The sequence below is a fragment of the Chlamydotis macqueenii genome, chromosome 8 (assembly GCF_036417535.1).
Source record: "Chlamydotis macqueenii isolate bChlMac1 chromosome 8, bChlMac1.mat, whole genome shotgun sequence".
Classification (NCBI taxonomy): Eukaryota; Metazoa; Chordata; class Aves; order Otidiformes; family Otididae; genus Chlamydotis; species Chlamydotis macqueenii.
The window spans coordinates 19797877-19810388 of NC_141563.1; positions in this window are offsets into that span (position 1 = coordinate 19797877).

Below are 12512 nucleotides of genomic sequence, written 5' to 3' on the forward strand. Positions count from 1 at the left end.
GTAATGACTGGGAGCCATCGACACGTGCTGTAGGGAGCACTTGCCTTGATTGAGTTTCAGTGCTGAATGGCTTCACGCTTGGTTTCCTGTCAGGAAAATCTGGTGGACCAGGACTGAAATTTGCAGTTTGACATCTTGCTGGTTTTTAAGCAAAGGTACCAGCTTGGGCCTCATCCTGCTCTCACTTGTTCTGGTGCAAATAAGCAGCTGCATTAACAGTTACAAACGAGCCCTTTTTATCCTCCCAGAGCTGTCTCTCTGCGCAAGGCCTGCATGTGTGTGTGTGTTTGAGGCATGGGAGGTTACTTCTTGCTACATCCACTGGGGAGAAGGAAGCTTGTGAAAGATAAGTGGAAAAGCCAAAGCACAGAGTTATGCCTTCTAACTAGAAACCCATCTAAAAAGTGATCCTGACTGAGGAGGGCAGGAGCACTGGAGAGGCACGGACTTTCTGTCCAGAACCATTACTGGCTTCCGCACTCTGGGCTTGTTCTAATAACTGGAAAATAGCTACTCAATAGCATCATTTGTATATTTGGTTTTGGTTTTTAATTTTTAAAGGGAAACTCAGCTGAGGTGGGCAGGAATCATTATAAAAGTGTAATTGACTGAATTTGCCTTAAATGACCCTGCATGTACCTCAGTTAAAAAATGCTGGTTTTACTTTGTTCACAGGTTTGTAAATGTCTTTATTTAGATTTTATGGAGTGTCTTATGTTTATTCATATGTATTTATTGGAACAATGTTTTAAGTTAATAAAGTATTGAGGATGGTCCAGAGTTATTTTTATTTAATACGTAACTTCAGCACATTTGTGAACATCAGCCAATACACCAATACACCATGGTGATGGTCAGGGATATCACATGAAAGGAGAGAATGCAGGCATAGCAGAATTTAAACAAGGGCTCTGGTGATTAAAGAACACTACTGCCATATTTATTTCTCCAACTCTCACTAATTTCAGTTAAACACTTCACACTTTTGAAGGGTGGGGTATACTGTGCTTGGGACTATCACTGCAAAAGGATTTAGAGGGGAAACAGCAGTTTTAAGTGTCTGCTTTGGAAATGCAGACTGTCAGAAGTCCCCGCTTAGCCCAAGAGGAACTTGAATGTCCTCCCACAAGATTAAATGTCTGTGCCCGGGAGTTTGCAGAGACACCTGAGCAGCAGGTGTGTCATTTATACTTAAGCCTGTTGGGACTCACAGAATTGCCTTTTGCCTGCCTTGTCAGGGCTTGCTCCATCTGGCAGTCATAGCCCATACAAAAGAGAAGCAGGAGGAGGATGGAGGGGTCCCTTGTCATTTTCCCAGCAGAGCACAGCATGGCAGCCTGGGCTTTTACATATGCACATAACCTTGTGTGCCCACATGGATATGTACTTTTGTTTCCAGCTTTGTACTTTTATTCTGGACAAAACCAGTGAGCAAAGGCCCCTCTGCCCCTGCCCTCAGGGCACCCTGCCCACCCGAGGGCTATGGCACTCTGCCTGCCTGCTTTCTGCCACCCCGGAGAGCTTCAGCCACAGCCCTTTCCTCTCAGGGTTGCCCTTGCAGGCCTCGGCTGAGGCCTGGCTCTGCAGGGCAGGGGGCAGCTCTTCCACACGTGTTTACTGACACCAAGGCTTCACAGAGGGGGCTTTTGTTAAACAGAAACATGGCACAGGCACAGCGGTCAGAGTGAGTGGCTGTGTCACAGGCCCCACAGGAGCTGCCAGGTGCTCTGAAGACCACATTAGGCCCATTTTGCTGGGTTAATTAATGCAGAAGATCAGTATAGGAGATTAAGTGGTAACGGGGGAAGGCCTGCTGATGCCTCTGGCCCTGACCAGACCAGGGGAGGCTCGAGGAGTGGCACAGGTAGGCTTGCGGCTGCCCCTGGGGCGATGCTGGAGGTTGGTTGTACAGGGGAGCGGCTGCTGCAGATGGAGGAGCGCTGGAGTGCTGGCAGGGTACCGGGTGCTGGGGTGCAGCAGCGGGCCCCAGCCCTTCTGCCCTCAGGAGGGCGTTTTCCTGCCAGGCACAGCCTCCCTCCCTGCGGGCAGGGCTCACTCCCGCAGGCCTCGGGAAGGCTCAGATACCAGCATTTACCTTTAAAACGACAATAACAAAGTGTCCCTGCCCCCCGGAGTGTCTCATTTTCAAAGAAAACAACAGCGCGGTTTGAGCCTAGGCCTGACCTGCTGGCTGGGGCTGGGCTGTCAGAGCGGCGAGGCTCTCCAACACAGACACAGCCTGGTGACAAGACTGTACTTCGAGGGAAACTTTGTGAGTGTTTTTATTGGTTTATGCGTGTCTTCCCCCAGAGTCTCTTGCAACTTACTGGTGTACCTCAGGGCACTGGGGCGGAGCTGTTGCTTAGGCCCGAACCCCTTTGAAATGGCGGTGCCCAGGAGGCTGCTTCCACTTTGCACTGAGCACCAGCTCAGCTGCCCATTTGGGTGAAATGGGGCTACCTCTGGGAAAAAGTCATGGCTTTAAGGTGGGGAATTTGAAATGAAGAGGAGGAAAAGATCTATCTGGGGAGAATCAGAACAGGCTACTGAGAGGCCGTGGCGCAAGTCTGAAGATTCAAAATATCTCTCTCAATGTTATTACTGTGTGCTATTAAAAATGCATTATGCATATTACATGACTCATTATTCATGAAGCAGGTTCCATACCTTTTGTCTGCCAGAGTAATAGTAGAAAGGGTAAGGAGAGACGCTGGAACACACCTTTGTTTCTTTCTGTAAATTTTTAATGATACCTCTAGCTAACCAGTTGGTGAAGCTCAGTTCCTGCATAAAAGTGGAAAGGCAGAGCTATCTACAGGACGACTAAGCCTTTCAGAAGCTAATTTGAGCTTGTGTTCATCCACACCAACGATGATTAAATTACCTATCAAGTGTGCGGAGCTATCAGGATTCAGGGCATTGAAAAACAAGGTGAATTTATCTGATTGATTTAAAAGACATGGGTGGAACAAGTGGGTTAAAAAAAGAAAAAGTCTATTCCTTATAGATATTATAAAAGTACTTCTCCTGGCAAACTTGTTACTTTGCCTCCAAAAGTTGTTTTGCCTGCCCAGAAAACACATGTATTAGTTGGAATCAAAATGCTTTATCCAAATCAGTTAGCAGGCTGAATTAATGCATGAGGCAGAAACAATGCAACTTACTAGGTTCCATCCTTATGCCAAACAGAGGTGTTTAAAATTAAAATATGCAAACATCATCTGTGTCTTCTATGCAGTCAGTTTCCAAAAGCTGATAGTGACACTCAGATTGGATATTGCAACACTAGGGAGAGAGCAGCTCTTCTGGGTCTTGCTCCTTCCTCAAGCAAAACTTTTGTTGCAGTTGATGGGGAGGAGGGAGGAAGAGGTTTCTAGAATAAGCCCTGGGTAAAAGATTGCAAGACTCGTGCAACTGTATTTGCAAGCTGTACTACTGTTGCACACTGAGCGCTCCTCAAGTCTCTGCATTTTTCTTCCTTAAGAGACGAAAAACTAAACACGTCAGTTGTGTCAAATTAATCTCCAGCATAACCCCAGTTCACATCAGGAATTGATTTTGCCTTTATTTATGATCTGGGTCTTACTCTAAACTTAATAGTGAAATATAGCCCAGCATACAGGCCTTTGAGGCAATACTGATTTAGAAAAGCACTGAAATATGCATGTAGGTCAATGAAGTGCTTCTCTAGTAGGGACCTTATGAGATGCCTGCTCAGAGTTAAAATTCCAGAGATTTTCCCTGCTGAATTCTAGACCTCACTCCACTGCCCAGCCACATCCTGTCTGTCTTTTTTCACCTGCGGTGGAGGTGGCTTCTAAGAATGCCAAGGGTAATTCTTCTTTTTTTTTGTTGTTTTTGTTTGTTTGTTTTTCTTAAATTGTCAATAGGATAGTGGCAGTATCCAGTATTTTTTCCTCTGACTAATAAAGCAGTCTAAATAGATTTAATGCATGCAAATGTCTGTAATGCATTATAAGAGATGTAAAGTGATGGAACCAGATTTAAAAATATATTTGTGCATCTAAAGTTGCAGACATGTCTGAATATGCATTGGATATGGGTATCTAGTTGTGTCTGTGACTTCCCTACTGAGGGAAGAAAAAAAGAAAAAAAAACAACGCATGAGTCTCAGAAAATTTCCTGAGACTTTATCACACCAGTTTGTAATATACTAACATATGGACTATAAATAGAGGGAGCACATAAATCTGGAAGAAAGTGCTTCATACATTATAAAAATGCTGGCCACACCTTGTTAGAGTAATGTCACCTAACGGATTAACCTGGAGCATGTGATAAATCTTTCAAATAAGATGAAAGCAAACCACTTTTGTGTGCTTGTTCCAACATGCTGCTTCTCATCTGGATTTTTTTTTTTTTTTTTCAGTAGAGATGACATGACAAAAGAATACTGAATAAGACAAACCTAGAAAGAAAATAATGTGTCAGGTAAAGAAATTATTTCCTTCTTTTAACACTATCCAGCTAAACCTTGACACGTGTGTGATTCCCCCGCCAGCTAGATACTACCATGTGTGGGGCACATCCACCCCCAGCTTGCCCAGGCCCAGCTTGCCAACGTACTGGCAGCAGTCGCTGTGGAAATGCTGGGCTCCTCTGCTCAAGCAGCCCAGAAGGCACTCAGCAACTAACTCGTCCTGCCAGCTCCCTCCTTGGTGGACAGGACAGAGGTGGGTGGTCATCCAAGGGCACTGGCAGGAGCACAGCACAGCATGCGCTTAAAAAGTCCAATATATTCCATTGATTTAGTTACTGTAATGCAGCCAGCTGGCATTAAAGGGAAATTGTAGTCCACTGAGGTGATAGACAGTTCAGAATGATATAATGTTTTACATTTTTTTTTCCCTATGAATAATATATTCCCAAAACTCACTGATAGACTCAATGGGCAAGTTCAAAGGGGGAAAAGAGGTATCAGTGCAAGAGACAGGAAGCTGAACTCCCAGAGTTCAAAAGAGTACACTCATCTGACAATAAAAGAGGCAAAATATTTTCAGTGTTTCGTATAGGAAAGTTTAAGTATTGCAGTGAAGAGCCACAACAAATTAATTGTATTTCATTAAGTGATCAGTCAGGAGAGATTAAACATTTACTTGGTCTAAATTGCTTGCAATGGCCACTTCTAGCAATTAATTTACCCTGATTTAAGCCAAAGGATCTTATGTTATCTGTCGAACCTGCTAAATTCACAATCTCAAAAACTGTCAGCTCTGCGTCTGTTGTTGCCTTTTGCCTCTCTGAAACACAGCAACATGGATAGGCAGGCAGGAGGGCGAGACCAGCCCCTGAAAAGAGAATAGGTGAAAAACAGTCTTGATCCTCTTTACACAGCTGTTCCAGCTCTTTGAGCTGCTGCAAAAGCGATGGTTGCGGGTGTAGACATCCCTTGTATTGCAAATCTGGCAGCTGGGTAGCTCAGACTAGCTGGACCAGGATGCTCTTGCTCACACTGAGTAACAGGAGGCGTGAGTCAGGGCTTCAGCACCTTGAGCTCTGAGAGCAATGAGCTGGGTCTTCCTGTGTGCTTGTGCTGGGCTTTGTGCTGCAGGGGCCTGACCTTTGCTGAACTCTGCTGCATACTCTATGTATCTGCTGTCAGTTGGTTTTGGAATTATTTGTGTTTTCAGTAGCTTAAATTAACATTAATGACAATCGAGAAGAGTCTCCTTCCTGTGTGATATTTCCACCATGGCTGAGGTCTTTTTCTTGTGAGCTCTGCTGCTCTGGGAGCCAGGTAGCTTAGCTCCCTCCCTCCCTGCCTGTTTGTCAAGCCGGGTCTGGCTCCAGTGTGGCTTGCTGCCGTTGTTTCCTACAGGGGTTTGGCAATCTCTGGACTGATTTCTGTTGCCAGTTGAGGTGGCGAGGCCGTTTGCCACCTCTCCTTTCATCCCCAGCAAGGAGGGCGGTGTTCCAGTGGGTGCTTCCGTCCCAATTTCCCCAGTCCAAGTTGCATCACAGACCCTTGCAGGGATGGAAAAAAGTGGTTGCATTTATGGGAGGAAGGGGTTTTATGCCAGTGGGGTGAGCTCTGTCCTCTCTTAATCTTCCCTAAATTCTGAATACCTCTGTCTGAAACCTTTCACGCCGCTCGCAGTGGGACTCCAGCCAGACGTGGGGCCATGGAGGAGCATGTGCCTGCTTGAGTGTGAAGTGCCTCAAACTGCTAGGCACCAAATAATTTCAGAGGGGGAGATGTTTGACTGTTACTTCTCTCTTTTGAGTGCTGTGGTTTGGTTTTAACCGTGGCTCTTTCCACTTGCCATTTGGATGTCTGTTTTGTTCCTCTCCATGTTCAGTTGTTGAAATCTCATGTTTGAGCAATTTTTTTTTCTGTGGGACTCTGCATGATGGAGAAGACTGCTGCAGCCTTGTACTGATGCTCTGGCAAGGTTAAGGACCTCATTCTCATTGCTGGTGTTTTAGATCTCAGTAGTGGCTGGAGAGCTGAGGAGCTCTCTACAAAATGCAGGCATTAAGGAGACATGTTTCTCAACCCAGAAAGTGTGTTGGAGCCTCAGGATGCCAGACAGTATAGAGTAACACAAAAGGACAACTGTACCGGCTGGATTGGGTTCTGCCTCTGCAGGGGAAACGCTGCAGTTAAGGAGCGTGACTGGGTGTGTAGCCTGTGTTCCAGTGAGGGTGTCTATTGTTGCTGGTAGTGAGAGTCTCCTAGGTAAATGTTATTGCCCTTGTCTGGTCCCTCTCCTAGTTAGCTGCGTGGTGGGAATTCAGCTGATAATCAGTGAAGCTCCCTGAAGGCACAAGTACTGGTGGGTAAATCACTTCTCTGATGGTGGTACCGCTGCCTCGTGGCCAGAGTGGCCTGGCAATGCTGGAGGTCTGTCAGGCTTTGTTTTGTGGGGTGGGGACAAAAAGGTAAAAATCTCCAACAACAAAACCCCCTTGTTTCCCTGCACCTTGTTTTCCTGAATGATGTAGAAGCCAACAAATACCAGGCCTTCCTTCCTACCCAAAAAGCTGCTTCTTGGCTTTCTCCTAGCTGGGCTGAGGGCGTTGCTGTGCCTGTTCTCTGCTGCTGCTGTGAAGTGATTCCATGCTGTGCGTTTTCCCTGACACCCCCTACACTGTGAGAGATGGGGGTCAAATCTACGTGAGAGCTGGTGGCAGATGCCCTTCCTAAGGGCTGGCTCCCACATGTGGGCTCCTAGCCAGGTCAGTGCTGTCACCATGCAGCCCTGCTCCTGGCCTGCCATGCATCTGGCCTGTGTTTTGAGTGCCCTGTTTCCTATTATTTCAGTTCCTTCACTCCAAAGGGAGGCTTTTATGTTTATTTTGAATAAAGGGTGGTGACTGAAATCAGGTGTGTGGGCTAAAGGAGCTAAAGCACCCTTTTAGCATGGCCTGCAGTAGCCAGGGACATGGCATTATCTTTGATCACATTGACACTGCAGCTGCCCCAGCGTGCTTTTTGGACATTTCGTGTTGTTCACAGCATAACAAAGTATTTTGTCAACTTAAGCAAGTGTGAAGTGGGCCTAAATCCTCATCCAGCAGTAAAAGGGCTTTTCAAAGGTCCTTTTTATTGTTAGCTCCATACAAAGGCATCTTCATGTGACTGAGAATCTCAGTTAACAGCTTTATATGATGCCCTGAGAACTGAAATTCACTTCTGTAGGGCAAAACCAAACCAAAATGCTAAAGACTGGTTAGAGGAGCGGGGCGCAAGGGGGAGGATGCCGTCTGTATGAGAAAGCCGTGGGCCAGGGGAGGTCGTGTTTAACTCCACCCATCCACAGCGCACAGAGACCTGCTAGGGACGCCTTTTGCGTTTGCAATCCTATAAACTTGAAAGAGAAATTTCAAGTAGTGTAATTGCACATCTTGCTAACGGTAGAGCTCGGTTATATGTTGTAACAGTGGTTGACAAAGAGGTGGAGGAAACTCCACCACAATACTTGAGAGAAAATGTGTGTGTGGCAAGTGCCTCCGGCATGTCCAGGCTCCGGGCAGCTGTAGCCAGAAGGGTCAGGCGAAGGATTTGTGAGGTGGTGCTGGAGCAGAGTTGATTCCTCCACCTGAATGTCTCAAATGCCTTGAGAACGGAATATAACCTGAATATGACTTGGGAGATGGAGTACTCAATCAGATACATGCTGCAGTCTTGAAGAAGGAGAACCTAGGCTGAGCTCACTTGGACACGCAGAGCTAAGAGCATGCTGGACCGTCAATAATTACCTGGGGCAGAGGGTGTGGAAAGCATTGCTGGTGGGGATGATGGCTCAGAAACCTCCGTGTATGAGGCATATTGGCTGTAACATATCTAAAGAGTTTCCTTGGCAGGGGGAAACGCTGAAGTGGCCTTTCTGGATTTACACCTGCATTAGGAGGCTCAGCGTGTTGCTGTGACACTGAGCTTAACTACCTGACCATGAGTGCAGAAAAGTGTCTTTCTAGGGGCTCCTCTAAAATAACCTTAGTTCCTGAACCCATGGTATATTACTGTGAAGTGTCTTGGCCTCTGGTAGTGCACTTGTGGCACAAGGGAGTGTTTTCAAGGAAACATATGGCCAAAGTTTCAAACTCTTTTCTAGTGCTGGTTTAATGGATCATCACATTGAAACCCATGTGCAACTCCCCTTCCAGGGGATGTGATGTTCATGCAGCTCCCAAGCATTATCTGATTTCAGTGCAGCTTAGTGTCTCAGGAAGGTTTTCAGGATTAGCTTCCTTCAGGGATTCACAGCAAGCCTGTAGGTAAGCTGTCTGGAGCTGGTTGGCTGTTATGGTGGCCTTTCATGACCAGAAAAGCTCCAACACCCCTGAATTTACAATTATTATCGTAAAATTACTATTTACCATGGTTGCATCCAGAAGGTAGTGGTCAATGGCTTGATGTCCAGATGGAGGTCAGTGACAAGTGGTGTCCCTCAAGGGTCCACACTGGGACCAGTACTGTTTAATATCTTCATCAGTGACATGGACAGTGGGATTGAGCGCACCCTCAGCAAGTTTGTAGATGACACTAAGCTGAGCGCTGCAGTCAACACACCTGAGGGACAGGATGCCATCCAGAGAGACCTGGACAAGCTTGAGAAGTGGGCCCATGAGGTTCACATGAGGTTCAGTAAGACCAAGTGCGAGGTTCTGCACATGGGTTGGGGCAACCCCTGATATCAATACAGGCTGGGGGATGAAGGGATTGAGTGCAGCCCTGCTGAGAAAGACTCGGGGGTACTGGTGGAAGAAAAGCTGGACATGAGCCATCAATGTGTGCTCACAGCCCAGAAGGCTACTTGTATCCTGGGCCGCACCAAAAGAAGCATGGCCAGCAGGTCGAGGGAGGTGATTCTGCCCCTCTGCTCTGCTCTGATGAGACCTCACCTGGAGTACTGCCTCTAGCTCTGTACCCTTAGTACAGGAAAGACATGGACCTGTTGGAGAGTGTCCAGAGAAGAGACACAAAAATGATCAGAGGGCTGGAGCACCCCTTCTATAAAGAAAGGCTGAGAGAGTTGGGGCTGTTCAGCCTGCAGAAGAGAAGGCTCTGGGGAGACCTTACAGTGGTCTTCCAGTACCTCAAGGGGGCCTACAGGAAAGACAGGGAAAAACTCTTCAGCAGGGCCTGTAGTGATAGGACAAGGGGTAATGATTTTAAACTAAAATATGGTTTATTTAGACTGGACATAAGGAAAACAAAATTTACAATGAGGGTGGTGGAACACTGGCACAGGTTGCCCAGAGAGGTGGTGGATGCCCCATCCCTGGAAACGTTCAAGGCCAGGTTGGACAGGGCTCTGAGCAACCTGATCTGGTTGGAGATGTCCCTGCTCCTTGCAGGAGGGTAGGACGGGATGACCTTTGAAAGTCCCTTCCAACCCTAACCATTCTGTGATTCTATGAATTTCCAGTGGGGTTGGGAGGCAGTCCATTAGAGGTAGGTGTACATGCAGATCAGTGTGTGGCTTGCACATTTTTGTCACTCTGGGCAATAAGCTGTTGACTGTTCAGAGGGCACAAGAGCACCAGGTGTCAGGTGGTATTGTATATCTGATGAAGAGATTCACTTGTGGAAAAAGACTTAGCAAAGTGTTCCTCTTGTACTTCTCAAGTGCTGCCTGTGATGTGTTGCAGACTCAAAAAGGATTATTTTGAGAGGTGGTTGAAGAGCATTGCTATAAATTTACAGTCCCATAGTCCCAAACAATAATTTGGTTCTGTACAGACTTCTACCTATTGCGTTTGGCTCTAAGTTGTCCTGAAAACAAATATTTCACTGTGATTCTTTTTTTTTTTTTCTTTTCTTTTCTTCTATGCTTATTTGGTAAATATGGAAAAGAAACTCTTTTCATGCTCCTGTTCCTTCTGAAAGGCCCCCAAAATGAGTGCCTATCGACTCACAAAATGAAGCTCTTGGACAGAAGGAATATTCATACATTACTGAACGGTGCTGAAGTGCTTTTGCTGTAGTTCCTATGTTGTTTTCCCTCCCTGCCCTGGCTCCTGTAACACAAGCTCTGCAACTGCCCAAGCCAAACCTGATTGATGATTTTTAACAGAAGAGAGCAGACACGCACAGGGAATTGACACTTGGGGAGAGGAGAGACCTAAAAATTGAAAACTGAAGCAACTTAAACCACTCAAACCACTCTTGCTTTCAGCCTTCTGAGAAAAGCTGTTTCTCTGGTTGGATGCGTGCTTTTTCCTAGAACTCTTTCTAATAAGCTGGGGCAAGAGAATGAGGAGGGGGCAGTTCCCTTCCCTTCCCTTGTTACAGTGTCAGCATTTCCAAAAGCTGCTCTCAGCTGGGAGCCAGGAAAATGATGCCCAAGTTCTTGGAAAAAGCAGGCCCAGCATTAGATGCCAAGTACTTTGGAGGACCCATCCTGAAGCGATAGGCTCAGTAATTTCTTCCTTCACCTGACAGACCTTTTCAGGTCTTTTCAGGGCAGGAATGTATGGACTCGTTAACGAACTCACCAGTTTACTCGTTAACTCACCCACCAGATAGCCCTTCAGCTATCATGTGGGTGAGTTGCAGATGCAGGAGGAATGCACGTGCACACACGCTGTTTTACTGTGCATCGCGGCACTTACAGCTGGCTTGCTTCCTGTGGTTAAAACCTTCACACACTTCTTGGGATCTGAGCACAACGTGAACAACCTTGCAAAGTAAACACATCCACCTAGAATTTTTATTTTCCCAAATCACTCCTTTAGCTAATGTTTCAAAGATATATACGCACCACATCTGGTGCAAACCAAATATCTTCAGTCTGTTGAATCCAAGTCAATATTTGCCCAAGGTATTACAAAGACGGTCATGAAGTTCTGACTAAAGAGAAAAGTGCCCTTGTTGAAGATTGGTCTTGGACTTACGTGTGGGCAAAGGGACCCAGAGCTTTGCATTAGGGCATCTGTGACACCGCAGGTCCCACGCTGCTGCTGCTAGTGACAGTTTCAGATGGCCCCCTTGATGACTGGCCCCTGTGCGCTTGTGTAGACAGGGCCTGACTCATCATTGGTGCTGCTGGGGGACTGGCACTGCTCGTGCACTTTCTGCAGCCCGCTGGGCATTCCCCTGGGGTAGCCAGATGTGGAGGCATTTGCAGGAGAGGGCTCCTTGCTGGAGCAAAGGTGATGAATAAATCAGTGCAATCTGCTACACTGGTTGTGCTTCTGTTGCAGATTTTTGCACTATACGGTTTATTTTGTGTGACTTGCAGGTTCCTGGTGCCACTGCAGTCTCTGCATAGGCTTCCTGCCGACAGACGTGCTGTACTTGCAAGTGAGTTGTGGAAGTTGGCCTAATTCAGAGCTGAATCAATCCTAGAATTGGTATTAAAATCTGACTTGCCTTCTGGTCAATTGACACTCGCTTGGGTAAACAAAGGTCAAAGCTTTAGTTTCTTTTCTGGTATTTACATAGTTCTGTACATAGGCAAACTCCCATTGCCTCAAGAGCATTTAGGAGCTGACTCACATGTGACAGATTTGTCTTACTCTAACTGAAATCAAAGAGCAAGAACCTGACTGTAGGATGACCTACATCTGATCTGTCATGGTTAGGGTAAATCTGAGTGGTCTGTGCTCTACTGAACAGAACCTGTTTGTAGCTCCAAACCCACTCAATAATGTGTGGACTGCATCTAACTGCCATAGCAAGAGTCTCACTGGTGCTGGCGAGGTGTTTCTGCAGGCTAAACTTGGCAAGGATCGGTCTGCTGGGGGAAAACGGTTGTTTCCTGGTCACTGCTGACTGTTGGAAATGCCAGGTCAGTAGGCGTTACTCTTATCTCCAGTACTTCCGCTGCAATTCTGTGTGGCTCAGCACATTTTGCATTTGTGCTTATGGCAGCATCTGTTTTTCACTCTGCTCTTCCTCAAGGCCAGGAACTAACATAACACTAAGGCCGGGAACTGACATAACACTCTTAAACCCTCCCGGAGAAAGAACAGGCACTCGGTAGCTGCACGCCATGTTGTGGTCAGCCTGAAATTCATTGCATTAAACTGTAAGTGGCATA